The 25,036-nt window shown below is 38.0% G+C and overlaps 1 long non-coding RNA gene across 1 annotated transcript in view; it reads left to right on the forward strand.

The window, feature by feature from the left end:
- Window positions 1–24,416, forward strand: part of LOC138843390 (uncharacterized) — a 36,856-nt gene extending 12,440 nt beyond the window's left edge. Inside the window, exon 3 of the long non-coding RNA XR_011378056.1 lies at window positions 23,432–24,416. This is a non-coding gene — a long non-coding RNA (uncharacterized lncRNA). The remainder of the gene's footprint in view (window positions 1–23,431) is intronic.
- The last annotated feature ends 620 nt before the right edge of the window (window positions 24,417–25,036 follow it).

The following is a 25,036-nucleotide window of genomic DNA, read 5'->3' on the forward strand; positions in this document are numbered from 1 at the left end:
AGCTATTGTGAACTGAGCTTCAGTAAACATGGGGTACAGAAAACTCTTTCATATACTGACTTCATTTCAGTTGGGTAAATTCCCAGGGGTAGGATGGCTTGGTCATATGGTAGGTCTGTATTCAGCTTTCTGAGGTATCTCCATACTATCTTCCATAGTGGCTAGACAGTTTATGTTACCACCAACAGCACATTAGGGTACCTTTCCCCCCATATCCTTGCCAGAATTTCTTATTTGTTGGTTTCTGTATGAAAGACAAGGGTGTGGTGAAACATCATTGTGGGGTTTTTTTTTTTTTTTTGCATTTACCTGATGGCTAATGATCCAGAGCATTTTCTCATGTGTCTGTTGGCCATTTGGATTTCCCCTTTTGAAAAATGAGTGTTTAAGTCCCTTTGCCCATTTCTTAACTGGGTTGTTTGTTATTGTTGAGTTTTCTTGAGTTTTTTATATATTCTGGTTCTTAGTCCTTTATCAGTTGCATAGTTTGCAAATAATTTCTCTGATTCTGTCTGTTGCCTGATTACATTGCTGAGTATTTCTTTTGCAGTGCAGAAACTTAATTTGTCAATTTTGGCTTTGATTGCTAGTGCCTGTTAAGTATTTTCCAAAAAGTCTTTGTCTATGTCAATGATTTCCAGGTTTTCCCCAATGGTTTCTAATTATTTCATTGTATCAGGTTGTAGATTTAGGTCATTGATCCATTTTGAGTGGATTTTTGTGGAAGGTGTAAGGTAAGGGTCTTGCTTTATACTTCTGTATTCAGAGTTCCAGTTTTCCCAGCACCATTTGTTGAAGAGATTTTCCTTGCTCCAAAGATTTATTTCAGCTCCTCTGTGAAAGAAAAGTTAGTTGTAGATGGGTGGATTAATGGAACATGGAAGATTTTTCCATTTTTTGATCTTCTTCTATTTATTCTTTAATGTTTTATAATTCTCATCATAGAGATCTTTGATTAAATTTATTCCAAGGTATTTGGTATTTTTTTCAGGTATTGTGAATTGCATTGATCTTAGAAGTTCTTTATCAGCCATGATATTGTCTGTGTATAAGAAGGCTGTTGATTTTTTGTGTTAATTTTATATCCTGCCACTTTTCCAAACTCTTCTATGAGCTCCAATAGTCACTTAGTGGAATATTTTGGATCCTCTCTATATAGAATCATGTCATCTACAAATAGGGATACTTTGACTCCCTCCTTCCCAATTTATATCCCATTGATTTCTTTGTATTGCCTAAGGGCTATGGCTGAAATTTCCAGGACTATATTGAGTAGTAATGGTGAAAGTCGGCATCTTTGTCTGGTACTGGATCTCAGTGGGAATGCTTTGAACTATTCCCCATTCAATAGGATGGTGGCCATGGATTAGTCATAAAATGCCTTGATTATGTTGATAAATATTCCTCCTATACCCAATTTGTTTAGAGTTTTCATAATTTAAGGATGATGTATTTTATCAAATGCTTTCTCTGCATCTATTTAGATAATTATATGATTTTTGTTCTTCAATTTGTTAATGTGATGTAACACATTTATTGATTTATGAATGTTGAACTATCTCTGGATACCAGCAATAAATCCTACTTGGTCCAGGTGAATGATTTTTTTTATGTGTTGTTGGATTCTATTGGATAGTATTTTGCTGAGGATTTTTGCATCTATGTTCATAAGGGAAATTGGTCTGTAGTTCTCTTTCTCTGTTGTATCTTTCTCTGTTGTATCTTTTTCAGGTTAGGAATTATGGTAGTGCTGGCTTCATAGAAAGACTTTGGGCCGGTGCCGCGGCTCCCTAGGCTAATCCTCCGCCTTGTGGCACCAGCACACCGGGTTCTAGTCCCGGTTGGGGCGCCGGATTCTGTCCCAGTTGCCCTTCTTCCAGGCCAGCTCTCTGCTGTGGCCAGGGAGTGCAGTGGAGGATGGGGAGGATGGCCCAAGTGCTTGGGCCCTGCACCCCATGGGAGACCAGGAGAAGCACCTGGCTCCTGCCTTCAGATCATCGTGGTGCGCTGGCTGCAGTGTGCCAGCCGCAGCAGCCATTGCAGGGTGAACCAACAGCAAAGGAAGACCTTTCTCTCTGTCTCTCTCTCACTGTCCACTCTGCCTGTCAAAAAAAGGACTTTGGGATGATTCTCCCATTTTCCATTGTTTTGAATAGCTTGATAAGAATTGGAATTCCACTTTGACTATGACCCTGTCGGAATAAGATAGAAGTCGGCGAACTCAAAAGGCTTCCATAGCCTTGGCAACTCATGACTAGAGCCTAGGGAGATTACTGATGCCATAAACAAGAGTGTCAATTTGTTAAGTCAACAACAGGAGTCACTGTGTACTTACTCCTCATGTCGGATCTGTCCTTAGTGTGTTGTCCAATGTGAAGTAATGCTATAACTAGTACTGAAACAGTATTTTACACTTTGTGTTTCTGTGTGGGTGCAAACTGATGAAATCTTTACTTAATACATACTGAATTGATCTTCTGTATATAAACATAATTAAAAATGAAAAAAAATGAATTGGAATTCATTCTTTTTTAAATGTCTGGTTGAGTGCAGCAGTGAAGCCACTTGGTGTGTTCTTTTCTTTGTTGGGTGGTTGATTTTTACTGAATCAATTTCCATATTGGTTATGGGTTTATTTAGGTTTTCTGTGTCTTCATGCTTCCATTTAGGTAGGTTATAAGTGTCCAGGTATCAATTCACTTCTAGGTTTCCAAATTTTTTGGCATACAGGTCTTTGTAGTATTTTCTGATGATTCTTTTTATTTCAGCAGTATCTGTTGTTTCTGATTTTGTTGGCATAAAGCTCTTTGTGGTAATTTCTAAAGATTATTTTTATTTCAATGGTATATGCTGTTCATTTCCTTTTTCATCTCTAATTTTATTGATTTGAGTCTTCTCTCTCATTTTTTTTTGTTACTTGAGTCAATGGTGTGTCAATTTTATTTTTTCAAAAACAACCATTTCTTTAGCTTTAATTATTTCTTTTCTCCTACTAGTTTTGGTTTTGGTTTGCTGTCATTATACTAAGTTCTTGAGATGCATTGATAGTTCATTTATTTGGCACTTTTCCAATTTCTTGATGTAGACACCAATTGCTATAAACTTTCCTCTAAACACTGCTTTTGCTGTATCCCAGAAGTTTTGTTATGCTGTATTGACATCTTCATTTCTTTCCAGAAATTTTTTGATTTCTCTTTTGATTTATGCTATGATCTATTGTTCATTCAGGAGTATGCTGTTCAGTCCCTATGTGTTTGCATATATTCTAGAAATTCCTGAATGGTTGATTTCCAGCTTCATTCCATTGTGTTCAAAGAAGATACATGGTATGATTTCAATTTTTTTTTAATTTGCTGAGACTTGCATTATGGCCTAGCATGCGGTCTATTCTGGAGAAAGTTCTATGCACTGGTAAGAATGTGTACTTGCAAGTGTAGGATGGAAAGTTCTGTAGATATTTGTTAGGTCAATTAGATCCATGGTATCAATTAATTTAGTTGTTTCCTTGCTGATTTTCTGTCTGGTTGATCTGTCCATTGCAGAAAATGGGGTATTAATGCCCCCATACTATTGTAATGGAGTCTATGTCAAGGTTCAGATCTATTAACATTTCTTTTTAAATAGCCAGGTGACCTGTAATTAGTTGCATATACTTTGATAATAGTCAAGTATTCCTGTTGAATTGATCCCTTAATTATAACATAGTGCTCTTCTTTGTCTCTTTTCACAGTTTTTGTGTTAAAGTCTGTTTTGTCTGATATTAGGATGGCTACACCAGCTCTGTTTTGTTTTCTGTTAGCATGGAATAACTTTTCCATCCTTTCACCTCCAGTTTGCATTTATCTTTGTTGGTGAGATGTGTTCTAATTTTCTTAATAGAAAGCTTTTATTTGATAAATATAAATTTCATAAGTACAACTTTAGGATTATAACGGTTCTTACCCCATACCCACCCTCCCACTCCCAAACCATCCCACCTCCTACTCCCTCTCCCATCCTTTTATTCATTAAGATTCATTTTTAATTACAGTTTGCACCCACACAGACACACAAAGTATAAAGTATAGTTTGAAGACTAGTTTTTGTTTTGAAGATTTATTTTATTTATTTGAAAGTCAGAATTACACAGAGAGAGGAGAGAGGAGAGAGGAGAGAGAGAGAGAGAGGTCTTCCATCCGATGGTTCACTCCCCAATTGGCTGCAATGGGCAGAGCTACACTGATCCAAAGCCAGGGACCAGGAGCTTCTTCTGGGTCTCCCACATGCAGGGGCCCAAGGATTTGGGCCATCTTCTACTGCTTTCACAGTCCATGGCAGAGAGCAGGAGTGGAAGTGGAGCAGCTGAGATTAGAACCGGCACACAAATGGGATGCCAGTGTTTCAGGCCAGGGCGTTAACCAACTGCACCACAGCGCTGGCCCTTCAAGACTAGTTTTATCATTAATTCTCAAAGTACAACACATTAGGGACAGAGGTCAAACATGGGGAGTAAGTGTACAATGACTTCTGTTGTTGATTTAACAATTGACATTCTTAATTATGATGCCAGTGACCATCCAAGGATCTTGTTTTGAGCAGCCAAGACTATGGAAGCCTCTGGAGTTCACAAACTCTGACATTATTTAGACAAGGCCATAATCAAAGTGGAGGTTTTCTCCTCCCTTCAGAGAAAGGTATCTCCTTCTTTTTCTTTTTTTAAACTTTGTGTGTGTGTGTGACAGGCAGAGTTAGACAGTGAGAGAGAGACAGAGAGAAAGGTGTTCCTTTTCCATTGTTTCACCCCCCCAAAATGGTCACTACGGCTGGCATGTGCGCCAATCTGAAGCCAGGAGCCAGGTGCTTCCTCCTGGTCTCCCATGCGGGTGCAGGGCCCAAGCACTTGGGCCATCCTCCACTGCACTCCCTGGCCACAGCAGAGAGCTGGACTGGAAGAGGAGCAACTGGGACAGAACCAGCACATGAACTGGGACTAGAACCTGGGGTGCCAGCACTGCAGGTGGAGGATTAGCCTAGTGATCCACAGTGCCGGCCAATATCTCCTTCTTTGATGGCTTCTTCTTTCCACTGGGATCTCAGTCACATAGATCTTTCATTTAGGTCTTTTTTTTTGCCACAGTGTCTTGGATTTCCATGCCTGAAATGCTCTCATGGGCTTCTCAGCCAAATCTGAATGCATTAACAGCTGATTTTGAGCCCAGAGTACTATTTAGGGCATTTGTCATTCTATGAGTCTGCTGTGTGTCCTGGTTCCCATGTTGGATCAATCTCATATTTAATTCTATGTATTATTATTAGCAGATATTTGGTCTTATTTATGTGATCCCTTTGACACTTAAACCTATCTATATGATCAGTTATACACTTAATATGATCAGTTTAACATGTAAGATGGCATTGGTACTTGCCAACTTAATGGGATTGGGAGTGCCATGGCAAGATTTTAGCTTTATCCTTAGGGTAAGTCCGAGGGAACGTGTGCTGAACTGTACATCTCCCCCCTTTCTTATTCCCACTCTTATTTTTAACAGGGATCAATTTTCAATTGGATTTAAACACCAAAGAATAATTCAGTGTTAAGTAAAGAGTTAAACCAATGGTATTAAGTAGAAAAATAAAATACTAAAAAGAATAAAATAGTAAGCTCAGCAGTCAGGACAAGGGCTGATCACGTCATTGATTCTCATGGTGTCAGTTTCACTTCTATAGTTTTCCTTTTAGGTGCTCAGTTAGTTTTCACAGATCATGGAGAACATATGATATTTGTCCCTTTGGGACTGGGTTATTTCACTCAGCATGATATTTTCCAGATTCCTCCATTTTGTTGCAAATGACTGGATTTTATTTTTTAAACACTGTATAGTATTGTATAGAGTACATATTCTATAATTTTATTATTCAGTCTTCCATTGATGGGTATTTGGGTTGATTCCATGTCTTAGCTATTGGTAATTGAGTTACAATAAACATGGAGGTACAGATAGCTCTTTTATTTGCCAATGTAATTTCCCGTGGGTAAATTGTGAGCAGTGGGTTGGCTGGGTCATATGGTAGGACTATATTCCGATTTCTGAAGAATCTCCAAACTGTCTTCCATTGTGGCTTCATCAGTTTGCATTCCCATCAACAGTGGATTAGTGTGCTTTTATTGCACATCCTTGCCAGCAACTGTTAGTTGATTTCTGTATGTAAGCCACTCTAACTTGGGTGAGGTGAAACCTCATTGTGGGTTTGATTTGCATTTCCCTGATGACTAGTGATCCTGAACATGTTTTCATATGTCTGTTGGCCATTTGGATTTCCTCTTTTGAAAAATATCTATTTAGGTCCTTGGCCCATCATAAAGTGGGTTGTTTGTTTTGTTGTTTTAGAGTTCCTTGATCTCTTTGTAGATTTTGGCTATTAATCTTTAATCAGTTACATAATTTGCAAATAATTTGATGGTGTTGGGTTATAGATTTAGATCTTGAATCCAAGTTGAGTAGATTTTTGTGTAAGGTGTAAGGTATGGGTCTTGCTTCATACCTCTGCATATGGAAATCCAGTTTTCCCAGCACCATTTGTTGAATAGACTGTCCTTGCTCCAGGAATTGGTTTTAGATCTTTGATCAAGTATAACTTGGGGCCAGCACCGCGGCTCACTAGGCTAATCCTCTGCCTTGCGGTGCCTGCACACCAGGTTCTAGTCCCAGTCGGGGTGCTGGATTCCGTCCCGTTGCCCCTCTTCCAGGCCAGCTCTCTGCTGTGGCCAGGGAGTGCAGTGGAGGATGGCCCAAGTGCTTGGGCCCTGCACCCCATGGGAGACCAGGAGAAGTACCTGGCTCCTGCCATTGGATCAGTGCGGTGCGCCGGCCAAAGTGCACTGGCTGCAGTGGCCATTGGAGGGTGAACCAACGGCAAAGGAAGACCTTTCTCTTTGACTCTCTCTCTCTCACTGTCCACTCTGCCTGTCAAAAAAATGTATAAGTTGACTGTAGATGTTTGGATTGATTTCTGGTGTTTCTATTCTGTTCCATTGGTTTATCCATCTTTTTCTGCACCAGTACCATGCTGTTTTGATTATAACTGCCCTGTAGTTGTCCTGAAATCTGGTATTGTGATGCCTCCTACTGTTTTTGTCATATAAGATTTTTAGCTATCCGAGGTCTCCTGTGCCACCATATGAATTCCAGCATCAATTTTTTCCAGATCTGAGAAGAATGTCTTTGATATTTTAATTGGTATCACATTGGATCTATAAATTGCTTTTGGAAGAATGGACATTTTGATGATATTGATTCTTCCAATCCATGAGCATGGAAGATTTTTCCATATTTTAATTCTTCTTTTATTTCTTTAATTAAAGTTTTGGAATTGTCATCTTGGAGATTATTGATATCCTTGGTTAAGTTTATTTGAAAGTATTTGATTTTTTTATAGCTATTGTGAATGGGATTGATCTTAGCAGTTCTTTCTCAGCTATGGCATTGTCTGTGTATACAAAGGCTTTTGATTTTTGTGTATTGATTTTATATCCTGCTACTTCACCAAACTCTTTCATAGTTCCAATAGTCTGTTAGTGTATTTCCTTGGATCCCCAAAAGAATCATATTGACTGCAAATAGGGATAATTTGATTTCTTCCTTCCTAATTTGTATTGCTTTGATTTCTTTTTCTTGCCTATTGGCTCTAGCTAAAACTTCCCAGACTATTTTGAATAGAAATGGTGAGAGTGGGCATTCATGTCTAGTAATGGCTCTTAGTGGGATGCTTCCAACATTTCCCTATTCAGTAGGATGCTGGCTGTGGGTTCGTCATAAAATTCCTTGATTGTGTTTATGAGTGTTCCTTCTATACCCAATTTACTTAGAGTTTTCTTCATGAAAGGGGGTTGTATTTTATCAAATGATTTCTCTGCATATATTGAGATAATCATATGTTTTTTCTTCTGAAGTTTGTTAATGTGGTATATCACATTGATTGTTTTGCAAATGTTGAACCATCCCTGCATATCAGGGATAAATCCCAGTTGGTCTGAGTGGATAATATTTCTAATGTGTTGTTGGATTTTATTGGCTAGAATTTTGTTGAGGATTTTTGCTGTCTATGTTTATCAGGGAAATTGGTCTGTAATTTTTTCTCTGCAACATCTTTTTCAGGTTTAGGAATGAAGGTGATGCTGGCTTTGTAGAAATAATTTGGGAGTATTCCATCTCTTTCAATTGTTTTTGAATAGTTTGATAATAATTGGAGTTAATTCTTCTTAAATGTCTGGTAGAATTCAGCAGTGAATCCATCTGGTCCTGGGCTTTTCTTTGTTGGGAGGGTCTATTACTAATTCAGTTTCTGTCTTGGTTATGAGTCTGTTTAGATTTTCTATATCTTCACGGTTCATTTTAAATAGGTTGTTTTTGTTCAGGAATCTGTTCATTTCTGCTAGATTTCCCAGTTTGTTGGCATACAACTCTTCATAGTAATTTCTGATAGTTCTGTAGATATCTGTTAGGTCCATTTGGTCTGTAGTGTTTATTAAATCTGCTGTTTCCTTGTTTATTTTCTGTCTTGTTGATCTGCCCATTGCTGAAAGTGGAGTATTGAAGTCCCCACCCTGTACTATTGTATTGGAGTCTAAGTCTCCTTTTAAATCCCTTAACATTTCTTTCAAATAACCAGGTGCCCTATAATTAGGTGCATATATGTTTATAATAGTTACATCTTTCTATTGAATTGATCCCTTATTCATTAATGCCCTTCTGTGTCTCTTTTAACAGTTTTTGTGTTAAAGTCTATTTGGTTTGATATTAAGATAGCTATTCCAGCTCTTTTTTTTTTTTTTTTTTTTTTTTGGTTTCTGTAGGCATGGAATATCTTTTTCCAACCTTTATTTTCAGTCTGAATGCACCTTTTTTGGAAAGATGTGTTTCTTTTAAATGAAAATAGATGGGTTTTGTTTTTTAATCAATTAAGCCAGTCTGTACCTTTTAACTTGGTAGTTGAGGCCATTTACATTCAATGTGAGTATCAATAAGTAATGAATTTGCCCTGTCATTTTTCCAAAGATATTTATTTTTCTTTTTTTGACAGGAAGAGTGGACAGTGAGAGAGAGAGAGACAGAGAGAAAGGTATTCCTTTATTCCATTGGTTCACCCCCCAGTGGCTGCTGTGGCCAGCGCACCATGCTGAACCGAAGGCAGGAGCCAGGTTCTTCTCCTGGTATTCCATATGGGTGCAGGGCCCAAGGACTTGGGCCACCCTCCACTGCACTCCCGGGCCACAGCAGAGAGCTGGACTGGAAGAGGAGCAACCGGGACAGAATCCGGCACCCCGACTGGGACTAGAACCCAGGGTGCCAGTACTGCAGGCAGAGGATTAGCCTATTGAGCTGCGGTGCTGGCTCCAAAGATATTTCTAATACATACTTTGAACTTCCTTTGATCTTTTTCTGAGAGATTTTCTTCATTTTCCTTCTTTCTTATTGATGACCATGTTTCTGTGTTTCTCTGTGTAACTCATTCTTAAGCACCTTTACAGGGCTTGATGGTGGTAAAAATTCTTTCAATTTCTGTTTGCTATGAAAGGTCTTTATTTCACTTTCATTCACAAATGAAAGCTTTGCAGGGTATAATATTCTGGGATGACAGTTTTTTTTTTTCTCTTAGTACTTGGTCTGTATTTTGCCATTCCCTCCTAGCCTGTAGGGTTTCTGATGAGAAGTCTGCTGTGAGTCTAATTGGAGATCCTCTGAGATTAATCTGATGTTTCTCTCTTGCACATTTTAGAATCTTTTCTTTATGTTTTACTGTGGTGAGTTTGATTACAATGTGTTATGGTGAGGATCTTTTCTGGTCACAACTATTGGGAGTTCTATGTGCTTCCTGTTCTTAGATGTCTCTCTCTTTCTCCACACTTGGGAAGTTTCTGCTAGTATCTCACTAAAAAGGCCTACTAATCCTTTCTCTCTAACCATGCCTTCAGGAGCTCCTAGAACCCAAATGTTGGTTTTTTTAATAGTATCCTGTAGATTCCCAACAATATTTTTTAGATTTCAAATTTTCTCTTCTTTTCTTTGGTTTGATTGTATACTTTCCTGTGCTTTGTCTTCTAAGTCCAATATTCTCTTCTGTCTCACTGATTCTGTTTTTAAGGCTCTCGAATGTGTTTTTTATTTGTTTTATTGAATTCTTCATTTCATTTTGATTTATCTTCAATATATCAATTTCATGTTCTATTGAATTCTCATTTCATTTTGATTCCTCCTTAAGACTTCATTTTCATGAGAGAGATTTTCTTTCATTTCCTATATGGATTTCAGTAGTTTGTGCTTTTGCTTTGATTACTTCTATGTAATCTTATGATTAATTTTTTTGTGTTCCATTTCTTACATTTCTCCCATCATCTTCCTAATCTAGTACTCAAGTGTCATGTTCTTTTGGGAGTCTCCTGTTGTCTGCCTTTTTGTTTCTTGGATTGTTGCATTTGTTGTTTGGCATTTTTGGAGTTACTCATTTGTTTCTTCTTTTTTTCTTTTTCACTGTGTTGGCTTTTATTGTTCTACTATGACTCTGTAGATAAGTGGACTGTATGCTTTCATTGACTCTCTAGAGGATTGTAGTGGGTGTGGCCAGAGAACTCTGTTCAGTTCTTCAGGTTTAACGGTGTGCCTAAGGTTTCACATGGTAAATCTTTTCTCTCTCTTTTTCAATCAGAAGGAAGTATATGCTGCTCAGCTGAGCTCTTTTCCTCGACAGAGACCAGTGCCTGCCTGAGCACTATCTCCACTGGGTATTATATTCGTCTATTGTGTCCAAAGGAGCACACAAAGGGTCTGTGTAGTCCTCAGTGTAAGTTCAGATTCCCCAGCAATGTCTCTCACCAGGAAACCAGGACCACCCGAGCTTGTCGCGTCTCCCATCAACTGCTCAAAGTCTCAGCCACATCGTGAGTTCTTCCACACACCCTCAATTTTTTTCCCCTCACAGGCCCAGTTCAGAAACTTCACATAGTCGTAAGCTCCTAGGCCCCTGTTATTTCTTCCCACCAGAGTCAGGTTTCTCCAAATGGCTGATTGCCAGGTGCAGACACAAGCTGGCACAGTTGTTACATGTACAAAATGGTGCCTGCCCTATCTGCTTGTATGCCTTTGAAAGGTGACTAGAGAGAGAGAATCATGTCACCATCCTTTTTTTCCCTCTCTCCTCTAGTTATTTGGTGCACTTTCCCCCCATGGGACTTCAAGCCTCATTCCTTCTAGACTCTTCTTGCTGCTTTTTTTTGCCAGTGTCTCAGGCTACTGCAGTCTTGTCTCACCTCACTTTCCAGCATTGGTGTGTAGGCTCTCACCTGTTGGAGTCCCAAGCTGTGGGTTCTGATGCCCTCCACATAGGTCCCCCATGTCCCTCTAATTTTGGTGGAGTTTCCTCTGCCATTTTTCCCCTAATTCTTCTCTTAGACTACACTATCTCCACTTTTTATAAACTATCTTCTCCTTGGCTAGAGCAGTAAGCTCTCTCCCTTGTCCGCCATCTTGGAACTGACCAAGTACTGAGATGTGTTCTTGTAGACAGCAAATAGATGGGTTTTTTCTTTCCATTCAGCCAGTCTGTATCTTTTAACTGGAGAGTTGAAGCCATTTACATTCAAGGTGACAACTGATAAGTAACGACTTTTTTTCTGCCATATTCCATATGTATTCCTATTGTTTACTTGGGATTTCCTTTGTATTTTTACTGAGATTTTCTGCCTTCACCTTTTTCCAGAGTAATTACCATATTTCTGTGTCAGTGTGTAGCACATCCTTAAGCATCTTTTGTAAGGCTGAATGCGTAGTGAGTAATTCTGTTAATTTCTGTTTGCTATGGAAGGTAAATGAGAGCTTTGCAGGGTACAGTATTCTGGGCAGGTTTTTTTCTCTTAAGACTTGTAATAGGCCAGCGCTGTGGCTCAACAGGCTAATCCTCCACCTAGCGGCACCGGCACACGGGGTTCTAGTCCTGGTCAGGGCGCCGGATTCTGTCCCGGTTGCCCCTCTTCCAGGCCAGCTCTCTGCTATGGCCCAGGAGTGCAGTGGAGGATGGCCCAAGTGCTTGGGCCCTGCTCCCCATGGGAGACCAGGAGAAGCACCTGGCTCCTGCCTTCGGATCAGCACGGTGCGCTGGCTGCGGCAGCCATTGGAGGGTGAACCAACGGCAAAGGAAGACCTTTCTCTCTGTCTCTCTCTCTCTCACTGTCCACTCTGCCTGTCAAAAAAAAAAAAAAAAGACTTGTAATATATCTTTACATTCTCTCCTACTTTCAGGGCTTCTAATGAGAAGTCAGCTGTGAGTCTAATTGGCGGTCCTCTGAAAATAACCTGGCATTTCTCTCATGCACAATTTTTTATAGAAAGCTTTTATGTAATAAATACAAATTTCAAAAGTATAATTTTGGATTATAGCAGTTCTCCCTATGCCCACCCTCCCACCCACAAACCATCCCACTTCCTACTCTCTCTCCCATCCCATTCTTCATTAAGATTAATTTTTAATTATCTTTATATACAGAAGATCAACTCTATGCTAAGTAAATATTTCAACAGTTTGCACCCTCATAGACATACAAAGTATAAAGTACTGTTCAAAGACTAGTTTTTTTTTTAACTTTTATTTAATGAATATAAATTTCCAAAGTATGACTTATGGATTACAATGGCTTCCCCCTCATACCGTCCCTCCCACCCGCAACCCTCCCCTTTCCCACTCCCTCTCCCCTTCCATTCACATCAAGATTCATTTTCGATTATCTTAATATACAGAAGATCAGCTTAGTATACATTAAGTAAGGATTTCAACAGTTTGCTCCCACACAGAAACATAAAGTGAAAAATAATAGATGATTTTTTTAAATGATGATGAAATCAGATCAGACCTATTGTCATGTTTAATCCCAGTGAGAGTCAAGTTGGGAATTGATAATTTCTTTTTTTTCTTTCTTTCTTTTTTTTTTTTTTACAGATCAGTTTAGTATACATTAAGTAAAGATTTCAACAGTTTGCACCCCCATAGAAACACAAAGTGAAATATACTGTTTGAGTACTTGTTATAGCATTAAGCCTCAATGTACAGCACATTAAGGACAGAGATCCTACATGAGGAGTAAGTGCACAGTGACTCCTGTTGTTGACTTTACAAATTGACACTCCTGTCTATGGCATCAGTAATCTCCCTATGCTCCAGTCATGAGTTTCCAAGGCTATGGAAGCCCCTTGAGTTCTCCGACTCTTATCTTGTTTAGACAAGGTCATAGTCAAAGTGGAGGTTCTCTCCTCCCTTCAGAGAAAGGTACCTCCTTCTTTGAAGACCTGTTCTTTCCACTGGGATCTCACTCACAGAGATCTTTTTGCCAGAGTGTCTTGGCTTTCCATGCCTGAAATACTCTCATGGGCTTTTCAGCCAGATCCGAGTGCCTTTAGGGCTGATTCTGAGGCCAGAGTGCTGTTTAGGACATCTGCCATTCTATGAGTCTGCTGAGTATCTTGCTTCCCATGTTGGATCACTCTCCCCTTTATTTATTCTATCGGTTAGTGTTAGCAGGTACTAGACTTGTTTATGTGCTCCCTTTGACTCTTAGTCCTTTCATTATGATCAATTGTGAACTGAAATTGATCACTTGGAATAGTGAGATGGCATTGGTACATGCCACCTTGATGGGATTGAATTGGAATCCCCTGCTATGTTTCTAACTCTACCATTTGGGGCAAGTCAGCTTGAGCATGTCCCAAATTATACATCTCTTTCCTCTCTTATTCCCACTCTTATGTTTAACAGGGATCACATTTCAGTTAATTTTCAACACTTAAGAATAACTGTGTATTAATTACAGAATTAAACCAGTCATATTAAGTAGAACAGACAAAAAAAACTACTAAGAGGGATAATGTATTAAGTTGTTCATTAACAGTCAGGGCTATGCTGATCAAGTCACCGTTTCTCATAGTGTCCATTTCACTTCAGGAGGTTTCCTTTTTGGTGCTCAGTCAGTTGTCACCGATCAGGGAGAACATATGGTATTTGTCCCTTTGGGACTGGCTTACTTCACTCAGCATGATGTGTTCCAGATTCCTCCATTTTGTTGCAAATGACTGGATTTCGTTGTTTCTTACTGAGGTATAGTATTCTAAAGAATACATATCCCATAATTTCTTTATCCAGTCTACCGTTGATGGGCATTTAGGTTGGTTCCAGGTCTTGGCTATTGTGAATTGTGCTGCGATAAACATTAGGGTGCAGACCGCTTTTTTGTTTGCCAATTTAAACTCCTTTGGATAAATTCCAAGGAGTGGGATGGCTGGGTCGAAAGGTAGGGTTATCTTCAGGTTTCTGAGGAATCTGCAGACTGACTTCCATAGTGGCTTGACCAGTTTGCATTCCCACCAACAGTGGGTTAGTGTCCCTTTTTCCCCACATGCTCACCAGCATCTGTTGTTGGTAGATTTCTGTATGTGAGCCATTCTAACCGGGGTGAGGTGAAACCTCATTGTGGTTTTGGTTTGCATTTCTCTGATTGCTAGTGATCTTGAACATTTTTTCATGTGCCTGTTGGCCATTTGGATTTCCTCTTTTGAAAAATGTCTATTGAGGTCCTTGGCCCATCTCTTAAGTGGGTTGTTTGTTTTGTTGTTGTGGAGTTTCTTGATCTCTTTGTAGATTCTGGTTATTAACCCTTTATCTGTTGCATAATTTGCATATATTTTTTCGCATTCTGTCGGTTGTCTCTTCACAATCCTGACTGTTTCTTTTGTAGTACAGAAACTTCTCAATTTGATGCAATCCTAAATGTTAAATTTGGCTTTGACTGCCTGTGCCTCCTGGGTCTTTTCCAGAAACTCTTTGCCTGTGCCAATATCTTGAAGGGTTTCTCCAATGTTCTCTAATAACTTGATGGTGTCAGGTCATAGATTTAGGTCTTTAATCCATGTTGAGTGGATTTTTGTGTAAGGTGTAAGGTAGGGGTCTTGCTTCATGCTTCTGCATGTGGAAATCCAGTTTTCTCAGCACCATTTATTGAATAGACTGTCCTTGCTCCAGGAATTAGTTTTAGATCCTTGATCAAATATAAGTTGGCTGTAGATGTTTGGGTTGATTTCTGGTGTTTCAATTCTGTTCCATTGGTCGATCCATCTGTTTCTGTACCAGTACCATGCTGTTTTGATTACAACTGCCCTGTAGTATGTCCTGAAATCTGGTATTGAGATGCCTCCGGTTTTGTTTTTGTTGTACAAGATTGCTTTAGCTATTCGAGGTCTCTTGTGCCTCCATATGAATTTCAGCATCATTTTTTCTAGATCTGAGAAGAATGTCTTTGGTATCCTGATTGGAATTGCATTGAATGTATAAATTGCTTTTGGGAGAATGGACATTTTGAAGATATTGATTCTTCCAATCCATGAGCATGGAAGATTTTTCCATTTTTTGGTATCCTCTTCTATTTCTTTCTTTAAGATTTTGTAATTTTCATCGTAGAGATCTTTAACGTCCTTGGTTAAGTTTATTCCAAGGTATTTGATTGTTTTTGTAGCTATTGTGAATGGGATTGATCTTAGCAGTTCTTTCTCAGCCGTGGCATTGCTTGTATATACAAAGGCTGTTGATTTTTGTGCATTGATTTTATACCCTGCCACTTTGCCAAACTCCTCTATGAGTTCCAATAGTCTCTTAGTAGAGTTCTTTGGATCCTCTAAGTACAGAATCGTATCGTCTGCAAAGAGGGATAGTTTGACTTCTTCCTTCTCAATTTGTATTCCTTTGATTTCTTTTTCTTGTCTGATGGCTCTGGCTAAAACTTCCAGAACTATGTTAAATAGCAGTGGTGAGAGTGGGCATCCCTGCCTGGTGCCAGATCTCAGTGGAAATGCTTCCAGCTTTTCCCCATTCAATAGGATGCTGGCCGTGGTTTTTTTATAAATTGCTTTGATTATATTGAGGAATGTTCCTTCTATACCCCATTTGCTTAGAGTTTTCATCATGAAAGGGTGTCAAAGACTAGTTTTACCATTAATTCTCATAGTACAACACATTAAGGACAGAGGTCAAACATGGGGAGTAAGTGTACAATGACTCCTGTTGTTGATTTAACCATTGACACTCTTATTTATGACGTCAGCGATCACCCAAGGCTCTTGTTTTGAGCTGGCAAGGCTATGGAAGCCTCTGGAGTTCACAAACTCTGACCTTATTTAGACAAGGCCATAATCAAAATGGAAGTTCTCTCCTCCCTTCAGAGAAAGGTGTCTCCTTATTTGATGGCCTCTTCTTTCCACTAGGATCTCACTCATAGAGATCTTTCATTTAGGTCATTTTGTTTGCCAGAGTGTCTTGGCTTTCCATGCCTGAAATGCTCTCATCTTATGCACAATTTAATGTCTTTTGTTTCTGTTTTACTGTGGAGAGTTTGAGTACAATGTTTCTTGTCAATATCTTTTCTGGTCATGTGTATTAGGAGTTCTATGTGCTTCATGTCATTGGATGTTCCTTTCTCTCTAAGAAAGTTTTCTATAATGAATTCACTAAAATGGCCTTCTAATCCATTCTTTATTTCCACACACTGAAGAACTCCTAAGACACGTATGTTGGATCATCTGATAGTATTCCATTAATCTCCAACACTGTTTTTTACTTTTCTAATTTCTTCTTCTTTTTTGTGGTCTGACTGTGAGATATCCAGGGATTTTTCTTGTAACTCAGATATTCTTTTTTCTGCCTCACCAAGTTTGTTGCTAAGGCATTCTACTGCATTTATATTTGTTCTATTGAGTACTTCATTTCCAATATTTAATTTTGATATCCTTTTATGTTCTCAATTTCATGGGAGAAATTTTCTTTCAAGTATGGATTTCATTAGTCATAGATTTTCTTCTGATTACTTCTAAGTAATCCTACAGTCAATTTTTTGAATTTTGTTTCTGGCATTTCTTTAATCTCTTTATCTTCATATTCAAGTAGTGAAATGTTGTTTTCTTTTCAAGGCATCATATTGTCTTCCTTATTCTTGTTTCTTGAATTTCTGAGTTTATTATTAGGCATTTGTGGAGATACTTGTTGGTTTCTTCTTCTTTTTTTTTTTTCCTGTGATTGCTTTTACATTTGCACTATGCCTCTGTGGCTAAGTGTAGTGCCAGGTTTTTCAATGAATACCCAGTGTTGTGTGCTGGTTGGGGCCAGGGAGCTCTGTTCAGTGCTCCAGGGTGAAGGGAATGTCCAGGCTGACTCCTGCATTGGGAGTGGTAAATATCCTCTTTAAAAAAAAGGGGGGGGGGAGGTTTTTCTGCTCTGTTGGCATTGTTTCACACTCACCACCTCTCCTCAAAGGAGACAAGTGAGTAGAATATTTGTCCACACTGACACAGAATCAACAAAGGATCTGTGCAGTCCTCAGTGTAAGCACAGTTTCTGCAGCAATGACTCTCACCAGGGAATTAGGGAGTCCCGAGTATCGGGAGCTGCCCACATTGACTGCCCAAAGCACACCCTGTGTACTCTCACACAGCCACAGTGTTTTCATAGTCCCACCACATAGACCTCCCACCATCATGAGCACCCAGCCTGTTGTCAATTCTCCCAGCCAGACTCATGTTTCTTTGCTTGGCTGGTTGCTGGGTGCGCAGATGTGAGCTGGGACAGTTGTCCAAATTAGCACGTGCCCTCTCTTGGCTTGTTATAGGATGCCAGTGCAGGGTGTTCGGGTAGAGAGAAGCACTCCCCCTTTTTTCCCTCTAGGTTGGCAGGGACACTGTTCCTTCACAGAACTCCAAGTTGGACTCATGCCAGGCACTTCCTGCAGCTTTATCTCCAGTGGCTTGGGCTGCTTCATTCTGGTCTCACCTCACTCTGCAAAGCTGGTGCTGAGGCTCTCAGCTGCTGGGATCCTGAGTTGCAGGCATCCACACTCTCCATATAGGTCCATAGTGTCCTTTAATTTGCATGGAGTTTCCTCCTGTGTTTTCTCCCTAATTCTTCCCTTAGATTGCACTCTTTCCAATTTTTAAAAAAATATCCTTTCCTAGACTAGAATAGTAAGCTCTCTATTCCACCATCTTGTCCCTCCCATACCAAATTATGATTACTTCTATGTAATCCTATGATCAGTTTTTAAAATTCCATTTCTGGCATGTTTTCAATCTCTTCATCTTCACATTCATTGTGGTTTTGATTTGCATGTCCTTATGGCAAGTGATTGAACCTTTTTTCATGTGTCTGTTGGCCATTTGAATTTCTCCCTTTTGAAAAATGCCTATTCAAGCCCTTTTTTCATTTTTTTGTGTCTTCTATTTCTTTGTTTAATGTTTTGTAATTCTTATCATAGAGAATTGGCCTTCTTGGTTACATTTATTCCAATGCATTTAGTTGTTTTAGAGCTATTGTGAATGGTATTGATCTTACAAGTTCTTTCTCAGCCATCACATTTTCTGTGTATACAAAGACTATTGATTTTTGTGTTTTAGTTTTGTATCTTGCCACTTTACCAAACTGTTTTATGAGCTCCAATAATCTCTCAATGGAGTCTTTTGGTTCACCAATATATAGAATCATGTAATCTGCAAATAATGATAGTTTGGCTCTTCATTTGATTTCTTTTTCTTGCCTAATAGCTCTGACTAAAACTCCCAGGACTATATTGAATAGCAATTGTGTTATTGGGCATTATTGCCTGGTTCCGGATCCTAGTGGGAATGCTTCCAACTTTTCCCCATTCAATAGGATGCTGGCTATGTGTTTGTGTTAAATTGCCTTGACTATGTTGATGAATGTTACTTCTATGCCCAATTTGCTTAGAGTTTTCATCATGAGAGGGTGTTGTATTTTATCAAATGTTTTCTGTGCATCTATTGAGATAACTATATGGTTTTTGTTCTTCAGTTTGTCAATGTGATATATCACATTTATTCATTTATGAATGTTGAATTATCCCTGCAGACCTGAGGTAAATCCCACTTAGTCTGGGTGAATAATCTTTCTGATGCATTGTATGATTCAGTTAGCTAATATTTTGTTGAGGCATTTGCATCTATGTTTATCAGGGATTTTTTTCTGTAGTTTTCTTTCTCTGTTGTATATTTTTTTCTGGTGTAGGTATTATGGTGTTAGTGGCTTCACAGAAGGTGTTTGGGAGGATTTCCTCCCTTTCAATTGTTTAGAATATCTTGAGAAGGATTAAAATTAGTTCTTTAAATGTCTGGTAGAATTTAACAATGAAGCCATCCAGACCTGAGCTTTTCTTTGTCAGGAGGGTCTCTATTAATGATTCAATTTCCTTCTTGGTTTTTGGTCTATTTAGGTTTTCTATGTCTTCATGACTTAATTTGGTAGACTGTATGTTTCTAGGAATCTATCCATTTCTTTTAGGTTTCCCCATGTGATTTTTTTTCAGCTCTTTGTGGTAATTCCTGATGATTCTTTTTATTTCTGTGGTTTCTGATGTTATATTTCCTTTTTCATCTCTGATTCTGTTGACGTGGGTTTTCTTGTTTTGGTGAGTTGTCAAATGTGGATCAACTTTGTTTATTTTTTTTTAAAACAAGCCCTTCATTTCATTACTCTTTTGTATTCTTTTTTGGTTTCAATTTTATTTATTTCTTCTCTAATTTTGATTATTTCTTTCCTCCCACTAATTTTGAGTTTGATTTGTTGTTTTTCTAGGTCTTTGACATGTATTGATAGTTCATTTATTTGGTGCCTTCCCAATTTTTTAAGGTAGGCACCAGTTGCTATAAACTTCCCTCTTAATACTCCTTCTGCTGTATCCCATAAGTTTTGATATGTTGTGTTGTCATCTTTATTCATTTCCAGAAACCTATTGCTTTCTCTTTTGATTTCTTCAATGACCCACTGTTTATTCAGGAGCATGCTGCTCAATCTCCACATGTTTGTATATGTCCTAGAGATTCTTAAATTGTTAATTTTCAAATTAATTCCATTGTGGTCAGGAAAGACATATGGTGTTATTTTGATATTTTTTCATTTTGCTCAGACTTACTTTATGGCCTAGCATATGGTTTATCCTGGAGAAGGTTCCATGCAATGATGAAAAGAATGTGTATTCTGCAGCTGATGGATGAAATGTGCAGTGATGACATTATGTCCATTTGGTCCCTAGTACAAATTAGTTCTGTTTATTTGTTGATTTTCTGTCTATTTGACCTGTCCATGGATGAAAGTAGGTTGTTGAAGGCCCCCATTAAGGTTGCATTGTAATCTATGTCTCCCTTTATATCCATCAATATTTGTTTTATTTTTAAAATTTTATTTAAGTTTTAAAAGTTTCATGTATTTCATATATAGAGATTAAGGAACATAGTGATACTTCCATCTTACTCTCCTCCCCCCTGTGCTCCAACCCTTCTTCCTCTTCCCTTTCCCATTCCCACTTTTAATTTTTATAGAGATCCATTTTCAGTTTACTTAATGATCATAAAGTTTATCCTACATGAAATAATAGATTTCAACAAATAACATGAGGAAGGAAAAAAACATTTTTTCTCAATGAAAGAGACAAGGGCTGTAAACAATCGTCAAAGTTCAAAATGTCATTTCAATTCATTATATTACATTTTAGGTACCCTGTTAATTACCTCAGAGCAAGGAAAACATATGATATCTATTTTTGGGGGGACTGGCTTATCTCACTAAGTATAATCATTTCCAGATGCTTCCATCTGGTTGCAAAAGACAGGATTTCATTTTTTAAAAGCTGATTAATACTCCATAGTGTTTATATACCATAATTTCTTTATCCAGTCAACTGTTGATGGAATCTGGGTTGATTTTACATTTTAGCTATTGTGACTTGTGCTGAAATGACCAGGGGGTTTACAGGTAAATCTTTCATATGTGGATTCTTTTTTGTTTGAGTAAATTCCAAGGAGTGGGATGACTGGTTCATATGGTAGGTCTATTTGCAGATTTTTGAGGTATCCCCATATTGTCTTCCACACTGACTGCACCAGTTTACCTTTCCATCAACAGTGGATTAGTATACCTTTTTCTGCATATCTTCACCAGCATTTGTTGTTTCTTGATTTCTCTGAGAGCCATTCTTTTTTTCTTTAAGCTTTTATTTAATAAATGTATATTTCCAAAGTACAGCTTTTGGATTACAGTGGCTTTTTCGCCCCCTAAACTTCCCTCCCACCTGCAACCCTCCCATCTCCTGCTCCCTCTCCCATTTCATTCACATCAAGATTAATTTTCAATTATCTTTATATACAGAAGATCAATTTAGTATATATTAAGTAAAGATTTCAACAGTTTGCACCCACACAGAAACACAAAGTGTAAAGTACAGTTTGAGTACTAGTTATAGTATTAATTCACATTGTACAACACATTAAGGACAGAGATCCTACATGAGGATCTCACTCACAGAGATCTTTCGTTTAGGGTGTTTTTTTTTTTTTTTTTTTTTTTTTTTTTTTTTTTTTTTTTTTTTTCGCCAGAGTGTCTTGGCTTTCCATGCCTGAAATACTCTCATGGGCTTTTCAGCTGGATCTGCATGCCTTAAGGGCTGATTCTGAGGCCAGAGTGTTTTTTTTAGGACATCTGCCACTCTATGAGTTTGCTGTGTGTCCCGCTTCCCATGTTGGATCGTTCTATGAGAGCCATTCTAACTGGAGTGATGTGAAACCTCATTGTAGTTTTGATTTGCATTTCCCTGATGACTGGTAAGCCTGAGTATTTTTCATATGTCTGTGGGCCATTGAATTTTCTGTTTTGAAAAAATGTCTGTTCTTGTCCTTTTCCATTTCTTCATTGGATTATTTGTTTACTTGTTGTTGAATTTCCTGAGCTCTTTATAGATTCTGGATATCAAATCTATATCACTTGCATAGTTTGCAAGTATTTCCTTGCATTCTATTGGTTGTCTCTTCACTTTGCTGAGTGTTACTTTTTAGCTTGATATAATCCCATTTGTCAATTTTGGCTTTGATTGCTTGTGCCTCTGATGTCTTTTCCAAGATATCTTTGCCTATGCCTTGCAGAGTTTCCCCACTGTACGCTAATAATTTAATGGTATTGTCATAGATTTGTTTTTGATCCATTTTGAGTGGATTTTTATGTAAGATGTAAGGTAGGGTTCTTGCTTCATACTTCTGCATGCGGCGATTCAGTTTTCCCAGCACTATTTGTTGAAGAGACCGTCCTTGCTCTATGGATTGATTTTAGCTCCTTTGTCAAAGACAAGTTGGTTGTAGATGAGTGGATTGGTTTCTGGAGTTTCTATTCTGTCCCATTGGTCTACACATTTGTTTTTGTGTCTGTACCAGGGCTGTTTTGATTATAACTGCCCTTGAAATCAGGTATTGTGATACTTCTGGCTTTGTTTTCATTGTATAAGATTGTTTTAGCTATTTGGGGTTAATACGTGTTTAAATAGTTGAGCTCCCTGGTATTTGTGTGTAGACATTGATTAGACATGTATTCCTGGTTAATTGATTCATAAATTGTTACATAGTGCCTTTTTTGTCACCTTAATAGTGTCTGTGTTAAAGTCTATTTTGTCTGACATTAGCAAGGCTACACCTATTCTTTTTTTATGTTATCATGAAATATCTTTTTCCATCCTTTCACTTTTAGCCTGTGTGTATCTTTATTGGTGAGATGTGTTTCTTGTAGGCAACAAATAAATGGTCTTAGTCTTTAATCCATTCAGCCAGTCTGTAACATTTAACTGGAGAATTTAGGCCACTTACTTTCAAATTACTATTGGTAAGTAAACACTTGGCCCTGACATTTTTCCATAAATGTTTCTGTCATTTGCTTTGGATTTCCTTTGTACTTTTACTGGGAGATTTCCTGTCTTCTCATTCTTTCATAATGATGGTTATCTTTCTGTGTTCCTGTGTGTTTTATAGCCTTAAGCATATTTTGTATGATTGGGCAAATGGTGACAAATTCTTTAAATTTCTGTTTGTTAAGGAATTCTTCATTTCACCTCATTCATATGTGAAAGCTTTGCAGGGTACAGTATTCTGGGTTGACAGTTTTTTTTTTCTTTTAAGACTTGGACTATATCTCTCTATATGAACTATAGGGTTTCTTATGAGAGGTCAGCTTTGTGTCTAGTTGAAGTTCCTCTGAAAGTACCATGGCTTTTCTCTCTTCCTCTGGGTGAACGTTGTGTCTGCATCATTGCTGTGCATCAACACATTCCACTGTGACCCATGTTGTCCATCTTTCTTCTGTAGAATTTCCACTGCACTTTTCTCTCCAGTTCTCCCCTGACAATGCACTTCCTCCATTTTTTTGCTACTATTTTCTGCTACTATTTTATGTAGCTTAAAATAGTACATCCTTTCCCTATGTTACCATCTTGAAATCCCCAGTTTTTATGTTAAAATCCATTTTGTCTGATATTGGGATAGCTACACCTGCTCATTTTTGCTTTCCATTATCGTGAAATATTTTTCCATCCTTTCACTTTCAGTCTGTGTATATATTTATTGGTGATATATGGACCTCAGATCTGATACTGGACCAGGATCAAAAATCTCTCTGGATGAACTCAGGATTTCTGACATTTGCTCCAGGTACAGTCACAGATTTTTCCTATATTTTAGATATTATACAGAAACAGTGCAATAAGTGTGACTATCACAAATCCCATAGAAAGCACTAAAGGGTAAATAATAAAAGATATGATGATGATTGAATGCTTATGCCAAAGACAGTCTGACCTTCAGTAGCTGTGTGACCCTGAATTCATTTCATTCTGTGTCATAGTTTCTCAATGTAAAATGAGAAAAACAGTCACACGAATGTCACACAGTCATTATGTGGAATAAATCAGCTAATATCTTGAAAGCACATCCAATGTACCTGGCACATGGTATTATTAATTGCATTCTTGAAAATGTGTATTGTGAAGTAGTCTTTGTCTTAACTGGATAGTGAATGAATTCAACAAATTAGAACTTATTAATGCCATTGTCATACCAGCTATCTACACTCAACCAATTAAGCTGTGGTGATAGTTGATGTTGTGTATATAAGTTTGAAAACTGGAGAAGCATGCTGAGATCTTATGATATAATTAGAAGAATGTATCTCCTTTTTTGAAGTTCTGTGAATCGGTTGAGTCTTTAACAAGAACAGAAAAAATAAAAAAATCTGTGTACGAATAATGGGAAAATAAGAAGACTTTGGCAAAATATATTTTTGCCTCATGTCAGATGTTTCCCAGGGCTAGGTTATTTCAAGTAAGCTCCAGCTTTAATGGTTTTAGTTTTTTTCCACTAGCATTTTGATCTCAGTGATAATTTGGCTTGTGTTGTGATAATTTATAGACTTTACAGAAGGTTCTCTGATCTTTCTCAGAAATATAGACTTCCAGTAGTGCTAGTAATATGTCATCATTCTATGAGAATTATAACAGACTTGTTTGCCTGTTAAATCCCTTAACAGAAAATGCATTAGTGGTAACTGTACTAGAAAAGATTGCAATGTTCCATATTTTGTGCATTGGTAATCAGTCCACTGTAAACCTTCAGAGCCAGTTTTAAGTGCTACATATTTTATTTGCTATTCATTAACATTTACAAATGGTTACTGAATGAATAAATAAATGAGTGAAAAGGACAAAAATATTTCCTATGCCATAACTGTATTCTGGAAAAGCTGGCTAATCTCGTAAAACTTCAGAATACTAAAAGAAAGTATTAAAATAATAAAGTTTTATGGAATTCTTACTTTATGATACTTGTAATCTGTGTCTTTTACTGGAATGCTTGCCACATGTAATTTGTTATATTCTTTGAGTCTGAGTTTGCTGATTTTTTTTTCTTGGTCAGGAAGCTACCCCAACACCCAAGCAGGGAATACAACTCCTATTTCACTGATTGTCACAGAATTATTTCTATGTAAGTCATGCATGTATAGCTGGTGCCAATACTTTTTATAGAAAGCAAAGCACTTGGGATTCAAAAGTAAAGTGATTCCTGTGGCAAAATTGAATCATATATTGTGGGTGAGAGCAGGCTTGTCCCACAGAGTACAAGACAGAGCTGGAATGTGTACCACATGCACTCCCAGT

The sequence above is a fragment of the Oryctolagus cuniculus genome, chromosome 8 (assembly GCF_964237555.1).
Source record: "Oryctolagus cuniculus chromosome 8, mOryCun1.1, whole genome shotgun sequence".
Classification (NCBI taxonomy): domain Eukaryota; kingdom Metazoa; phylum Chordata; class Mammalia; order Lagomorpha; family Leporidae; genus Oryctolagus; species Oryctolagus cuniculus.